The sequence below is a fragment of the Pongo abelii genome, chromosome 4 (genome assembly GCF_028885655.2).
Source record: "Pongo abelii isolate AG06213 chromosome 4, NHGRI_mPonAbe1-v2.0_pri, whole genome shotgun sequence".
NCBI classification, from domain to species: domain Eukaryota; kingdom Metazoa; phylum Chordata; class Mammalia; order Primates; family Hominidae; genus Pongo; species Pongo abelii.
Genome location: NC_071989.2, coordinates 169,761,866 through 169,778,834, shown reverse-complemented (window position 1 = coordinate 169,778,834; position 16,969 = coordinate 169,761,866). Strand labels below are relative to the sequence as shown.

The 16,969-nt window shown below is 38.1% G+C and overlaps 1 long non-coding RNA gene across 1 annotated transcript in view; it reads left to right on the top strand.

The window, feature by feature from the left end:
* The window catches only part of LOC129059603 (uncharacterized), an 89,592-nt gene that overhangs the window by 51,940 nt on the left and 20,683 nt on the right, over positions 1 to 16,969 (top strand). The window lies entirely within an intron of this gene.

The window sequence follows — 16,969 nt, the reverse complement described above, 5'->3', positions numbered from 1 at the left end:
AGAGCCATAAGCAAAAAATAAAACTTTCCAGTTGTTTAAACACAACTTTTGACCAACTTTTAACTCATCATTAAGCTGTGCTGACACAGGAGTAAAACAAGCAAACAAACAAAAAGATAATCTTAAAATTTTAAAAAAGAAATAAGAAAAAAAATCCTGAATGAAGACATCAGTGTTTACAAGACACAAGGGAGAAATATTTGACAGAAATTGTCCAGTCAAGCCACTAAACCAACTAAAGCAATAACAAAAACATCCCCTGGGAATGAAAAATCAGATTTTAGAGTATTATGTTATCTAAAATGTCCATTTATTGACAGTAACATGAAAAATAGAACAAAATTTGAAAATATGGCCAACACACAGAAAAAAAGCTATCAGTAGAAATGATCTATGAGGGGATCCAGATGTTGACTTTAGCAGATAAAGACTTCAATGTAACTATTATAATAACTATATTGGAAGGAGTAAAGGAAACCACATTTAAAGAATCAAAGAAAAATATGACAACAATGAAATATGACAACAACGAATAACCAAATAGAGAATATCAGTAAAGGAATAGAAAATATAAAAAAGAACAAAATGGAAGTTCTGGAGATGCAAGTAAAATAACTGAAATAAGAAATATATTAGAGGGGCTCAATAAAAAGTTTAAACTGGAAGAAAAAAGAAAGAGCAAACAAGAATAAATAGAGACAACACAATCAGGAAAACATATTAAAAATGAAGAAAATTAACAGTGCTTCAGAGACCTGTGGGACAATATCAAGAGCAACAACTTGTGCATGTTGAAAATTCTAGAAAAAGAGAAGAGAGAAAGAAAGGGACAGAAAAAATATCTAAAGAAATAATGGCTGCAAATTGCAAAATTTATAAAAGATTAACCTATAGATCCAAAAAGCATAATAAAATTCAAGTATAATAAAGACAAAAAAATTAGGCTGGGTGTGGTGGCTCATGCCTGTAATCCCAGCACATTGGGAGGCCGAACCAGGTGGATCACTTGAGATCAGGAGTTTGAGATCAGCTTGGTCAACACGATGAAACCCTGTCTCTACTAAAAATACAAAAAATTGGCTGGGTGTGGTGGTGCACACCTGTAGGCCCAGCTACTTGGGAGGGCAAGGCAGGAAAATTGCTTGAACCTGGGAGGCAGAAGCTGTAGTGAGCCAAGATTGCACCACTGCACTCCAGCCTGGGTGACAGAGGAAGACTCAGCCTCAAAACAAAACAAAACAAAAAAAAAACATAAACACCTAAACACATTATATCTTAACAGTAGAAGCAATAAAAATGGGATAATATATATTCTATATGCTGAAAAACAAAATCAATAAATAATTTTATGTCATTCAAAACTACCCTTTAAACCTGTAGGTGAGGGAGGCATCATCTTGATGGCTGACTGGACATGCTCAATATTCTCCTCCTCCACAAAGAAGAACCAAAAAACAAGTAGACAACTGGACATCAAATAGCGTGTCTAGGGGAGAACAACAGAATTCAACAAGAAACTAGTGAAGACTCTCAGAGACAGAGAAGCCTGGGATGGTAGCATAAGAAAAGAAGCAAAGTACCCTACTGTATTAGTCCATTCTTGCATTGCTATAAAGTAATACCTGAGGCTGGGTAATTTATAAGAAAACAAGCTTAATTAGCTCATAATTCTGCAGGCTGTACAGAAAGCATAGTGGCATCTGCATTTGAGGAGACATCAGGAAACTTACAATCATGGCAGAAGGCAAACTGGGAGCAGGAACATCTCATGGAGAAAGAAAAAGCAAGAAAGAAGAGAGAGTGTAGGGGGCAAGGTGCCATATACTTTTAAACAACCAGATCTCATGAAACCTCACTCACTGTTGCAAAGACAGCACCAAGCCATGAGGGATCCTCCTCCATGATCCAAACACCTCTTACCAGGCCCACTTTCAGCATCGGGGATTACAATTCAACATGAGATTTGGGTGGGGAAAAAATCCAAATTATATCACTGACTGAGATCTGCTCAGAGCCAAGAGGGACTCCCAGTGCAAGAAAAAGGAAAAGGAGATACCCAGCAGTTCACATTCCCATCACAGATGCCTGCAATCCTAGCTGCAAGAGAGCCCCACAGTCCTCACAGGACCTAAGCCCATTGTAGGGAACTGCCTGTAATCCACATGACTGTATTATTCAAGAGAACGCACTCATGCTGGGTCCCCCCCTAAATACCCAGTACCCAGGCTGCTGAAGTGTGGCACCATTTTGAAGAAGGAACCATTGCCATAGTGCATCCTGCCCTGAAGCTCAATAGCCCCTGCATCTCCACATCCCTGGGGCCTCACTGTCATCCCACCATACCCACACATAGGGCTACAGGCATGACCCTAGCTGGACCCAACAGTGCAGCTATTAAACTGGCACCCAAGCCAATGTAGCATCTGACACCCTGGGGAACAGGTAACAAAGCACAGAAGGGAGGCAACCTCCAAGACAAAGCCAGCCAATGAGTGCACCCCAGAGAGCTGACAGCTGACAGCTTGGGACCTGCCTCTACCAGCAACCCTGACTGTTCAGTAGCAGAGCAACTGTGCACCCCTGTGGGCCTAATGACTAGCCCACCCAGGGCCTTCCATCACTGGTGACCCTATTCATTCTGTGGAACAACCACCATACATCTGTGAAGCTACCACAAAGTTCAAAGATTGGTCAGCCTGATGGTCCTTGACCCCAGCAAAACCACACCATACCCTCCACAAACACCTGCAACAGAGGCCACTGAGACACTTATAGACACCATGAACATTGAATACAGCCATAAAAAAAAATCACATAAAGAATACACTACTGCACCCACCCAGAACTAAGCCAAAACATCCTACCAAACATACCACGGACACATATACAGGAAAAAGTCTTTTCCTATGAAAGCTACTTCATAAAATTAGAAGCTGTTGGTCCACTAAGTGCATAGATATCAATGTAGAAACAAAAGAAGAAAAAAAAAGAAAAAGAAAAAGAATACATGGCACTTTCAAAGGAACAGAATAATTCTCCAGTAACAGATCCCAATAAAAAAGAAATCTATGAAATGTCAGAAAATAAATCTGAAATAATGATCTTAAGGGAACTCTGTAGGATATAATACAACCAAAGAAACAATTCAACAAAATCAGAAAAAAAGAAATTCATCATCTGAGTGATATATTCGGCAAAGGGATATTATAAAAAATAACCAAATGGAAATCTTTAAACTAAATAATTTAATGAATAAAATAAAAAATGAAATCAAGAGCTTCAATAATAGAGTAGAGCATGCAGAAGAAAGAATTTCTGAACTTGAAAAATGTGTTTTGAAATAACCTAGTCAGACAAAAAAGAAATAAATTTATTTTAATAAATGAAGAAAGCCTATGAGACTTATGGGACAACATTAAGCAAACACATTTTACATTGTGGAAGTTTCAGAGGGTGAACAGTTGGGAAAAGACATTTTTTTAAAAACCTATTTGATAAAATTATAGTGAAAAACTTCCCAGGCCTTGAGAGAGATAGAGACATCTGGACCCAGGAAACTCAAAGACCTCCAAGTAAATTCAACACAGAAAGGTCCTCTTTAAGGCCCATTATAGTCAAATAGTCAAAAGTCAAAGACAATAAAAGAATTCTGAAAACAGCAAGAGAAAAGTATCATGTCACATACAAAGAAATCCCATCAGACTAAGCAGATTTCTCAGTAGAAATTTTACAGGCCAGGAAAGCATAAGATGATATATTCAAAGTGATGAAAGAAAAAGCAGAAACAAAAAAACAAAAAAACTCTTAGCCGACATTAATATACTCAGGAAAGCCATCCTTAAGAAATGGAAAAGAAATAATGGAGAAATAAAGCTTATCCCAGATAACTAAAAACTAAGGGAATTTATCACCACTTGACTGGTTCTACCAAAAAAAAAAATGCTTAAGGAAATCCTACATCTGAAGCAAAGGGATGATGACTACCATCATAAAAATACATGAGAGAATAAAAGTCATCGGTAGATCAGATACACAAATAAGAGAAAGAAACCAAACCTTATCACTACAGAAAAACACCCAAATACAAGGATGTAGAATAATAGAGGAAGAAAGAAATAAAGGCTATATGAAACAACCAGACAACAAAAAAATTGACAGGAGCAAGTTCACACCTATCTATAATAACTTTGAATTTAAATGGTTTAAATTATCCAAGTAAAAGATATGGACGGACACATGGTTGGAAAATAAATAAGACTCAGCTATATGCTGCCTACAAAAAATCAATGATAAAGTGATCAATTCATCAGAGGATACAACAATTTTAAATATGTATGCACCCAACACTTGAGCACACACATATATAAAACAGATACTATTAGAGCTAAAGGCAAAGATAGACCCCAACATAATAATAGATGGAGATTTCAACATTGCATTCCTAGCAATGGAGAGATCACCTAGAGAGAAAGTCAACAAAGAAATATCAATCTTAAACTGCTCTATAGGCCAAATGAACCTAAAAGATATTTGCAAACCGGTTCATCCAACAGCTGCAGAATACACATTTTTCTTTTTAGCACATGGAGTATTCTCCAGGGTAGACCATATGTTAGACCATAAAACAAGTCTTAACAAATTTTTAAAAATCAAATTCATATAAAGTATCTTTTCTGACCACAGTGGAATAAAACTAGAAAGCAATAACAAGAGGAGTTTTGGAAACTACAAATACATGAAAATTAAACAACAGACTCTAAACAACCAACAGATCAATGAAGAAATTAAGAAAAATTTTTAAAAATGGAAACAAATGAAAATAGAAACACAATATATCAAAATTTATGGGATACAACAAAAGCAATACTAAGAGGGAAGTTTATAGCAATAAAAGCCTGCATCAAAAAGCAGGAAGATTTCAATAAACAATCTAATGTTTCACCTTAAGGAAATAGAAAACCAAGAGCAAACCAAACCCAAAAGTAGTAGGTGGAAACATAATTAGTATCAGCAAAAAATTATCAAAAGAGAGACTGAAGAAAAGAAAAGATCAACAGAATACAAGTTGGTTTTTAACAAGGTAAGTGAAATGGAAAATTAGCTAGATGTTTATTTTAAAAAGATAAAATACTCAAATAAAATCAGAAATAAAAAGATATTACAATTGATTCCACAGAAACACAAAGGATCATTAGAGATTACTATGCACAACTAAACATCAACAAGTAGGAAAAACTAGAGGAAATGGATAAATTCCAGGACACATATGGCCCACTAAGATTAAACAAGGAAGAAATAGAAAATCTGAATAGTTCAGTAATGAGAAATGCAATTGAGTCAGTAGTAACAGGTCTCCTAACAAAGAAAATTCCAGGACCAGATAGCTTCACTAATAACTTTTAAAGTTAGAAAACTTCACACCAAACTTGTAAAGAAGAACTGACACCAATTCTCCTCAAACTATTTCAACATATTGAAAACAAAGAAATGCTTTCAAACTCATTTTATGAGGCCAGCATTTTCCTGACACTGAAACCAGACAAAGACACACATACACTAAAAACAAAACTACAGGCCAGTATCTCTAATGAACATATATGCAAAACATGCTCAACAAAACATTAGCAAACTAAACCAATAGCCAAGAAAAAGATTATACACTATCATCCAGAGAGATTTATTCCAGGGGTTCAAGGATGACTTAACAAATGCAAATCAATAAATGAAATACATCACATCAGGAGAATGAAGGACAAAAACTACACGATCAACTCAAAAGATACAAAGCATTTGAAAAAAAAAAAGAAATACTGTGTTATGATTTAAAAAAAAACTTTTGACAAATTAGATGTGTAAGGAATGTACTTCAACACAATAATGGCAATTTCCAACAAATTTGCAACTGACATCATATTGAACAGAAGAAAGTTAAAAGCTGTTCCTCTGAGAACTGAGTCAAGACAAGGTTGACAACTTTTACCACTCTTATTCAACATAATACTGAAAGTATTAGCCAGAGCAATTAGAGAAGAGAAAGATATAAAAGGTATCCAAATTCAAAAAAAGGAAGTCAAATTGCCCTGGTTTGCAGATGACATGATCTTGTATACAGACAAATTTAAAAACTTCACCAAAGAACTCTTAGAACTGATAAATGAATTCAGTAAATTTGCAGAATGCAAAATTAACATACAAAAATTAGTAGTGTTTTTATACACCAATAATGAACTGAAAAAGACATTTAGAAAGCAATATTATTTACAATACCTACAAAAAAAGTGCTAGGAATAAATTTAACCAAGGAGGTAAACAATGTCTACAATAAAAACTACAAAACATTGATGATAGAAATTGATAAGTGCACACAAAATTGGAAGAACAACTATGTTTAAGAACTGAAAGTATTAATATTGTCAAAATAACCATATTACCCAAAGCAATCTACAAATTCAATGCAATCTCTGTCAAAATACTATTTTTCTCAGAAATTTTATTATGAAATCCTAAAGTTCATATGGAGCCACAAAAAAACCCCAGATAGACAAAGTAATCCTGAGCAAAAAGAACAAAGCTAGAGGCATCAAGATACCCAACTACAAAATATACTACAAAACTATAGTAACCAAAAAAGCAGGTATTGGCTTAAAAACAAACACATAGATCAATGAGATGGAATAGAGAATCCAGAAATAAAGCTGCACACCTACAGCCATCTGATTTTCAACAAAGTCAACAAAAATAAACAATGGGGAAAGGACGCCCTATTCAATAAATGGTGCTGGGAAAACTGGATATCCAAGTGCAGAATAAAATTAGACTCCTATCTCTCACAACATACAAAAATCAACTAAAAATACATTAAAGACTTAAATGTAAGACGCAAAACTATAAAACTTACTAGAAGAAAACATTGGGAAATTTTTTTGGGACATTGGTCTGGGGAAAGATTTTATGGATAGAACATTAAAAGCACAGGCAACAAAAGCAAAACTAGGCAAATGGGATTATATCAAACTAAAAAGCTTCTGTACAGCAAAGGAAATAATCAATAGAGTGCAGAGACCCTGAAAAAAGGGAAAACTATTTGTAAACTATTCATTAAGCATAGAATTTATATCCAGAATATACAAGGAACTCAGACAACTCAACAACAACAACAACAAACAAATAATAGAGCAAATGTTCTGAATAGACATTCCTCAAAAGAAGACAGTCAAACTCCCAAGTATATAAAAAAATACTCATCATCACTGTATTAGTAAGGGCTCTCTAGGAGGACAGAACTCATAGAATATATACATATATATACTTAATAAACTCCCCTTTATATATATATATATAAATATATATAAACTGACACCAATTCTTCTCAAACTATTTCAACATGTTGAAAACAAGGAAATGCTTTAAACTCATTCTATGAGGCCAGCATTGTCCTGACACTGAAACCAGACAAAGACACACATACACTAAAAACAAAACTACAGACCAATATCTCTAATGAACATATATGCAAAACATGCTCAACAAAACATTAGCAAACTAAACCTATATATATATATTACCTCCTTGGTTAAACCTATATATATATTACAGGTTTATATATTTTATATATATATATACTAAACCTATATATATTATATATATATACTAAACCTATATATATTATATATATAAACTAAACCTATATATATATTACCTCCTTGGTTAAATTTATTTCTAGCATTTTTTTTTGTAGGTATTGTAAATAGGATTGCTTTCTAAATGTCTTTTTCAGTTCATTATTGGTGTATAAAAACACTACCAATTTTTGTATGTTAATTTTGCATTCTGCAAATTTACTGAATTCATTTATCAGTTCTAAGAGTTCTTTGGTGAAGTTTTTAAATTTGTCTGTATAGAAAATCATGTCATCTGCAAACCAGGGCAATTTGACTTCCTCTTTTTGAATTTGGATACCTTTTATATCTTTCTCCTCTCTAATTGCTCTAGCTAATACTTTCAGTATTATGTTGAATAAGAGTGGTAAAAGTTGGCAACCTTGTCTTGTCTCAGTTCTTAGAGGAATATAATATATATATGAGTTTATTAAATATTAACTCACACAATCACAAGGTTCCCCAATAGGGCAGTCCAAGTTCCAAAACTGAAGAACTTGGAGTCTGATATTCAAGGGCAGGAAGCATCCAGCACAGGAGAAAGATGTAGGCTGGGGAGCTAAGCCAGTCTCTCTTTTCACATTTTTCTGCCTGCTTATGTTCTAGCCATGCTGGCAACTGATTAGATTGCACCCACCCAGACTAAGGGTGGGTCTGCCTTCCCCAGCCCACTGACTCAAAGGTTAATCTCCTCTGGCGACACCCTCACAGACACACCCAGGATCAGTTACTTTGTATTCTTCAATCCAATCAAGTTGTCACTCAGTGTTAACCATCACAAGTCCACCCTTTGTCAACTTGAACCCATACACACCTCCTGAGATCATATATAATCTTCAAATAAAGACAATAATAAGGTCATAATTATGCCTAATATAATACAACTATCCTTGGTACAACCAGAAATGCACCAATCCCCAACCCAAATACTATTACATAAAATTAACAATACTTATTCCCAGGCAAGATGGCCAAATAGGAACACTCTGTTCTGCAGCTCCCAGAGAGATCAACACAGAAGGTGATTTCTGCATTTCCAACTGAGGTACCCAGTTCATCTCATTGGGACCAGTTAGACAGTGGGTGCAGCCCATGGAGGGCAAGAATAAGCAGGGTGAGGCATCACCTCACCTGGGAAGCACAAGGGGTTGGGGAACTCCCTCCCCTAGCCAAGGGAAGCCATGAGGGACCCTGCCATGAGAAAGGGTGCTATTCAGCCCAGATACTATGCTATTCCCACAGTCTTCACAACCCACTGACCAAGAGATTCCCTCAGGTGCCTACACCACAAAGGCCCTGGGTTTCAAACACAAAACTGGGTGGCCCTTTATGCAGAAACTGAGGTAGCTGCAGGAGTATTTTTTTTTTCCATACCCCAGTGGCACCTGGAAAGCCAGTGAGACAGAACCCCCAAAGCTGAAGCCAGTGAGCCAAGTGGTCTTGCTTAGCAGATCCCAACCCCACAGAGCCCAGCAAGCTAAGATCCACTGGCTTGAAATTCTGGCTGCCAGCACAGTAGTCTGAAGTTGACCTGGGTTGCTCGAGCTTGGTGGGGGAAGAGGTGTCCACCATAACTGAGACTTGAGTTGGCGGTTTTTCCCCTCAAAGTATAAACAAAGCCTCCTGGAAGTTTGGACTGGGTGGGGCCCACTGCAGTGCCACAAAGCCACTGTAGTCAGATTGCCTCTCTAGTTTCCTCCTCTCCGGGCAGGGCATCTCTGAAAGAAAGGCAGCAACACCTTTTATCAAATAGGGAATCCTTTCCCCATAGCTTGTTTATCAAAGATCAGATGTTTATCAGGTTTGTCAAACATATCAAGATAGCTTGTTTATCAGGTTTGTCAAAGATCAGATGGTTGTAGATGTGTGGTGTTATTTTAAGGCCTCTGTTCTGTTCCATTGGTTTATATATCTGTTTTGGTGCAAGAACCATGCTGTTTTTGTTACTGTAGCCTTGTAGTATAGTTTGAAGTCAGGTAGCGTGATGGCTCCAGGTTTGTTCTTTTTGATTAGGATTATCTTGGCTGACAGAATAGGCAGGGAGGAGCCAAGATGGCCGAATAGGAACAGCTCCAGTCTACAGCTCCCAGCATGAGTGACGCAGAAGATGGGTGATTTCTGCATTTCCATCTGAGGTACCGTGTTCATCTCACTAGGGAGTGCCAGACAGTGGGTGCAGGTCAGTGGGTGAGTGCACCCTGTGCCAGCCGAAGCAGGGGCGAGGCATTGCCTCACTCGGGAAGTGCAAGGGGTCAGGGAGTTCCCTTTCCTAATCAAAGAAAGGGATGACAGATGGCACCTGGAAAATCGGGCCACTCCCACCCGAATACTGTGCTTTTCTGATGGACTTAGGAAATGGTGCACAAGGAGATTATAGCCCGCACCTGGCTCAGAGGGTCCTATGCCCACGGAGTCTTGCTGATTGCTAGCACAGCAGTCTGAGATCAAACAGCAAGTCGGCAGCGAGGCTGGGGGAGGGGTGCCCGCCATTGCCCAGGCTCGTTTAGATAAACAAAGCAGCCAGGAAGCTTAAACTGGGTGGAGCCCACCACAGCTCAAGGAGGCCTGCCTGCATCTGTAGGCTACACCTCTGGGGGCAGGGCACAGACAAACCAAAAGACAGGAGTAACCTCTGCAGACTTAAATGTCCCTGTCTGACAGCGTTGAGGAGAGCAGTGGTTCTCCCAGCACGCAGCTGGAGATCTGAGAAATGGCAGACTGCCTCCTCAAGTGGGTCCCTGACCCCTGACCCCCGAGCAGCCTAACTGGGAGGCACCCCCCAGCAGGGGCAGACTGACACCTCACACGGCTGGCCGGGTACTCCAACAGACCTGCAGCTGAGGGTCCTGTCTGTTAGAAGGAAAACTAACAGAAAGGACATCCACACCAAAAACCCATCTGTATATCACCATCATCAAAGACCAAAAGTAGATAAAACCACAAAGATGGGGAAAAAACAGAGCAGAAAAACTGGAAACTCTAAAAAGCACAGTACCTCTCCTCCTCCAAAGGAACGCAGTTCCTCACCAGCAACGGAACAAAGCTGGACGGAGAATGACTTTGACAAGCTGAGAGAAGAAGGCTTCAGACGATCAAATTACTCCGAGCTACGGGAGGACATTCAAACCAAAGGCAAAGAAGTTGAAAACTTTGAAAAAAATTTAGAAGAATGTATAACTAGAATAACCAATACAGAGAAGTGCTTAAAGGAGCTGATGGAGCTGAAAACCAAGGCTCGAGAACTACGTGAAGAATGCAGAAGCCTCAGGAGCCGATGCGATCAAATGGAAGAAAGGGTATCAGCCCTGGAAGATGAAATGAATGAAATGAAGCGAGAAGGGAAGTTTAGAGAAAAAAGAATAAAAAGAAATGAGCAAAGCCTCCAAGAAATGTGGGACTATGTGAAAAGACCAAATCTACGTCTGATTGGTGTACCTGAAAGTGACGGGGAGAATGGAACCAAGTTGGAAAACACTCTGCAGGATATTATCCAGGAGCACTTCCCCAATCTAGCAAGGCAGGCCAACATTCAGATTCAGGAAATACAGAGAATGCCACAAAGATACTCCTTGAGAGGAGCAACTCCAAGACATAATTGTCAGATTCACCAAAGTTGAAATGAAGGAAAAAATGTTAAGGGCAGCCAGAGAGAAAGGTCGGGTTACCCTCAAAGGGAAGCCCATCAGACTAACAGTGGATTTCTCAGCAGAAACCCTACAAGCTAGAAGAGAGTGGGGGCCAATATTCAACATTCTTAAAGAAAAGAATTTTCAACCCAGAATTTCATATCCAGCCAAACTAAGCTTCATAAGTGAAGAAGAAATAAAATACTTTACAAACAAGCAAATGCTGAGAGATTTTGTCACCACCAGGCCTGCCCTAAAAGAGCTCCTGAAGGAAGTGCTAAACATGGAAAGGCACAACCGGTACCAGCCACTGCAAAATCATGCCAAAATATCAAGACCATCGAGACTAGGAAAAGACTGCATCAACTAACGAGCAAAATAACCTGCTAACATCATAATGACAGGATCAAATTCACACATAACAATATTAACTTTAAATGTAAATGGACTAAATGCTCCAATTAAAAGACACAGACTGGCAAATTGGATAAAGGCTCAAGACCCATCAGTGTGCTGTATTCAGGAAACCCATCTCACATGCAGAGACACACATAGGCTCAAAATAAAAGGATGGAGGAAGATCTACCAAGCAAATGGAAAACAAAAAAAGGCAGGGGTTGCAATCCTCATCTCTCATAAAACAGACTTTAAACCAACAAAGATCAAAAGAGACAAAGAAGGCCATTACATAATGGTAAAGGGATTAATTCAACAAGAAGACCTAACTATCCTAAATATATATGCACGCAATACAGGAGCACCCAGATTCATAAAGCAAGTCCTGAGTGACCTACAAAGAGAATTAGGCTCCCACACATTAATAATGGGAGACTTTAACACCCCACTGTCAACATTAGACAGATCAACGAGACAGAAAGTCAACAAGGATACCCAGGAATTGAACTCAGCTCTGCACCAAGCAGACCTAATAGACATCTACAGAACTCTCCACCCCAAATCAACAGAATCTACATTTTTTTCAGCACCACACCACACCCATTCCAAAATTGACAACATACTTGGAAGTAAAGCTCTCCTCAATAAATGTAAAAGAACAGAAATTATAACAAACTATCTCTCAGATCACAGTGCAATCAAGCTAGAACTCAGGATTAAGAATCTCACTCAAAACCGCTCAACTACATGGAAACTGAACAACCTGCTCCTGAATGACTACTGGGTACATAAGGAAATGAAGGCAGAAATAAAGATGTTCTTTGAAACCAACGAGAACCAAGACACAACATACCAGAATCTCTGGGATGCATTCAAAGCAGTGTGTAGAGGGAAATTTATAGCACTAAATGCCCATAAGAGAAAGCAGGAAAGATCCAAAATTGACACCCTAACATCACAATTAAAAGAACTAGAAAAGCAAGAGCAAACACATTCAAAAGCTAGCAGAAGGCAAGAAATAACTAAAATCAGAGCAGAACTGAAGGAAATAGAGACACAAAAAACCCTTCAAAAAATTAATGAATCCAGAAGCTGGTTTTTTGAAAGGATCAACAAAATTGATAGACCGCTAGCAAGATTAATAAAGAAAAAAAGAGAGAAGAATCAAATAGATGCAAAAAAAATGATAAAGGGGATATCACCACCGATCTCACAGAAATACAAACTACCATCAGAGAATACTACAAACGCCTCTATGCAAATAAACTAGAAAATCTAGAAGAAATGGATAAATTCCTCAACACATACACCCTCCCAAGACTAAACCAGGAAGAAGTTGAATCTCTGAATAGACCAATAACAGGCTCTGAAATTGTAGCAATAATCAATAGCTTACCAACCAAAAAAAGTCCAGGACCAGATGGATTCACAGCCGAATTCTACCAGAGGTACAAGCAGGAACTGGTACCATTCCTTCTGAAACTATTCCAATCAATAGAAAAAGAGGGAATCCTCCCTAACTCATTTTATGAGGCCAGCATCATCCTGATACCAAAGCCGGGCAGAGACACAACCAAAAAAGAGAATTTTAGACCAATATCCTTGATGAACATTGATGCAAAAATCCCCAATAAAATACTGGCAAACAGAATCCAGCAGCACATCAAAAAGCTTATCCACCATGAACAAGTGGGCTTCATCCCTGGGATGCAAGGCTGGTTCAATATACGCAAATCAATAAATGTAATCCAGCATATAAACAGAACCAAAGACAAAAACCACATGATTATCTCAACAGATGCAGAAAAGGCCTTTGACAAAATTCAACAACCCTTCATGCTAAAACCTCTCAATAAATTAGGTACTGATGGGACATATCTCAAAATAATAACAGCTATCTATGACAAACCCACAGCCAATATCATACTGAATGGGCAAAAACTGGAAGCATTCCCTTTGAAAACTGGCACAAGACAGGGATGCCCTCTCTCACCACTTCTATTCAACATAGTGTTGGAAGTTCTGGCCAGGGCATTTAGGCAGGAGAAGGAAATAAAGGGTATTCAATTAGGAAAAGAGGAAGTCAAATTGTCCCTGTGTGCAGACGATATGATTGTATATCTAGAAAACCCCATTGTCTCAGCCCAAAATCTCCTTAAGCTGATAAGCAACTTCAGCAAAGTCTCAGGATAAAAAATCAATGTGCAAAAATCACAAGCATTCTTATACACCAATAACAGACAAAAAGAGAGCCAAATCATGAGCGAACTCCCATTCACAATTGCTTCAAAGAGAATAAAATACCTAGGAATCCAACTTACAAGGGATGTGAAGGACCTCTTCAAGGAGAACTACAAACCACTGCTCAAGGAAATAAAAGAGGATACAAACAAATGGAAGAACATTCCATGCTCATGGGTAGGAAGAATCAATATCGTGAAAATGGCCATACTGCCCAAAGTAATTTATAGATTCAATGCCATCCCCATCAAGCTACCAATGACTTTCTTCACAGAATTGGAAAAAACTACTTCAAAGTTCATATGGAACCAAAAAAGAGCCCGCATCGCCAAGTCAATCCTAAGCCAAAAGAACAAGGCTGGAGGCATCACGCTACCTGACTTCAAACTATACTACAAGGCTACAGTAACCAAAACAGCATGGTACTGGTACCAAAACAGAGATATAGATCAATGGAACAGAACAGAGCCATCAGAAATAATGCCACATATCTACAACTATCCGATCTTTGACAAACCTGAGAAAAACAAGCAATGGGGAAAGGATTCCCTGTTTAATAAATGGTGCTGGGAAAACTGGCTAGCCATATGGAGAAAGCTGAAACTGGATCCCTTCCTTACACCTTATACAAAAATCAATTCAAGATGGACTAAAGACTTAAACGTTAGACCTAAAACCATAAAAACCCTAGAAGAAAACCTAGGCATTACCATTCAGGACACAGGCATGGGCAAGGACTTCATGTCTAACACACCAAAAGCAATGGCAACAAAAGCCAAAATTGACAAATGGGATCTCATTAAACTAAAGAGCTTCTGCACAGCAAAAGAAACTACCATCAGAGTGAACAGGCAACCTGTAAAATGGGAGAAAATTTTTGCAACCTACTCATCTGACAAAGGGCTAATATCCAGAATCTACAATGAACTCAAACAAATTTACAAGAAAAAAACAAACAACCCCATCAAAAAGTGGGCAAAGGACATGAACAGACACTTCTCAAAAGAAGACATTTATGCAGCCAAAAAACACATGAAAAAATGCTCACCATCACTGGCCATCAGAGAAATGCAAATCAAAACCACAATGAGATACCATCTCACACCAGTTAGAATGGCAATCATTAAAAAGTCAGGAAACAACAGGTGCTGGAGAGGATGTGGAGAAATAGGAACACTTTTACACTGTTGGTGGGACTGTAAACTAGTTCAACCCTTGTGGAAGTCAGTGTGGCGATTCCTCAGGGATCTAGAACTAGAAATTCCATTTGACCCAGCCATCCCATTACTGGGTATATACCCAAAGGACTATAAATCCTGCTGCTATGAAGACACATGCACACGTATGTTTATTGCGGCATTATTCACAATAGCAAAGACTTGGAACCAACCCAAATGTCCAACAATGATAGACTAGATTAAGAAAATGTGGCACATATACACCATGGAATACTATGCAGCCATAAAAAATGATGAGTTCATGTCCTTTGTAGGGACATGGATGAAATTGGAAATCATCATTCTCAGTAAACTATTGCAAGAACAGAAAGCCAAACACCGCATATTCTCACTCATAGGTGGGAATTGAACAATGAGAGCACATGGACACAGGAAGGGGAACATCACACTCTGGGGACTGTTGTGGGGTGGGGGGAGGGGGGAGGGATAGCATTGAGAGATATACCTAATGCTAGATGACGAGTTAGTGGGTGCAGTGCACCAGCATGGCACATGTATACATATGTCACTAACCTGCACATTGTGCACATGTACCATAAAACCTAAAGTATAATAATAATAATAATTATTATTATTATTATTATAAATAAAATAAAATACAGAATAGATATACATTCTAAATATATTTTTATTCTAAATATAGAATGAAAAAGACCTATATCTACTGATTATTAAATGCTCATTAATTGTTATATCCCCCCCCCAAAAAAAAAAGGATTGTCTTGGCTATACGGACTCGTTCTTGGTTCCATATGAAATTTAAAGTGTTTACTAAATGGTGTTGGGAAAACTGGCTAGCCATATGCAGAAAACTGAAACAGGACCCCTTCCTTACACCTTATACAAAAATTAACTCAAGATGGATTAAAGGCTTAAACCTAAGACCTAAAACCATAAAAACCCTGGAAGAAAACCTAGGCATTACTATTCAGGGCAAAGGTATGGGTGAAGACTTCATTACTAAAACATCAAAAGCAATAACAATAAAAGCCATAATTGACAAATGGGATCTAATTAAACTAAAGAGCTTCTGCACAGAAAAAAGAAACTATCAGAGTAAACAGGAAATCTACAGAATGGGAGAAAATTTTTGCAATCTACCCATTGGACAAAGGGCTAATATCCAGAATCTACAAGAAACTTCAACACATTTACAAGAAAAAAACAAACAACCCCATCAAAAAGTGGGTGAAAGATATGAACAGACACTTCTCAGAAGAAGACAGTTATGCAGCCAACAAACATAGGAAAAAATGCTCATCATCACTGGTCATTAGAGAAATGCAAACCAAAACCACAATGAAATACCATCTCACGCCATTTAGAATGGTGATCATTAAAAAGTCAGGAAACAACAGACACTGGAGAGGATGTGGAAAAATAGGAACACTTTTACACTATTGGTGGGAGTGTAAATTAGTTCAACCATTATGGAAGACAGTGTGGTGATTCCTCAAGGATCTAGAACTAGAAATACAATTTGACCCAGCAATCCCATTAGTGGGTATATACCCAAAGGATTATAAATCATTCTACTATAAAAACACATGCACACGTATGTTTATTAGAGCACTATTCACAATAGCAAAGACTTGGAATCAACCCAAATGCCCATCAATGATAGAATGGGTAAAGAAAACGAGGCACATATACACCATGGAATACTTGCAGCCATAAAAAAGAATGAGTTTTTATCTTTTGCAGGGACATGGATGAAGCTGGAAACCATCGTTTTCAGCAAACTAACACAGGAACAGAAAACCAAACACCACATGTTCTCAATCATAAGTGGGAGTTGAACAATGAGAAC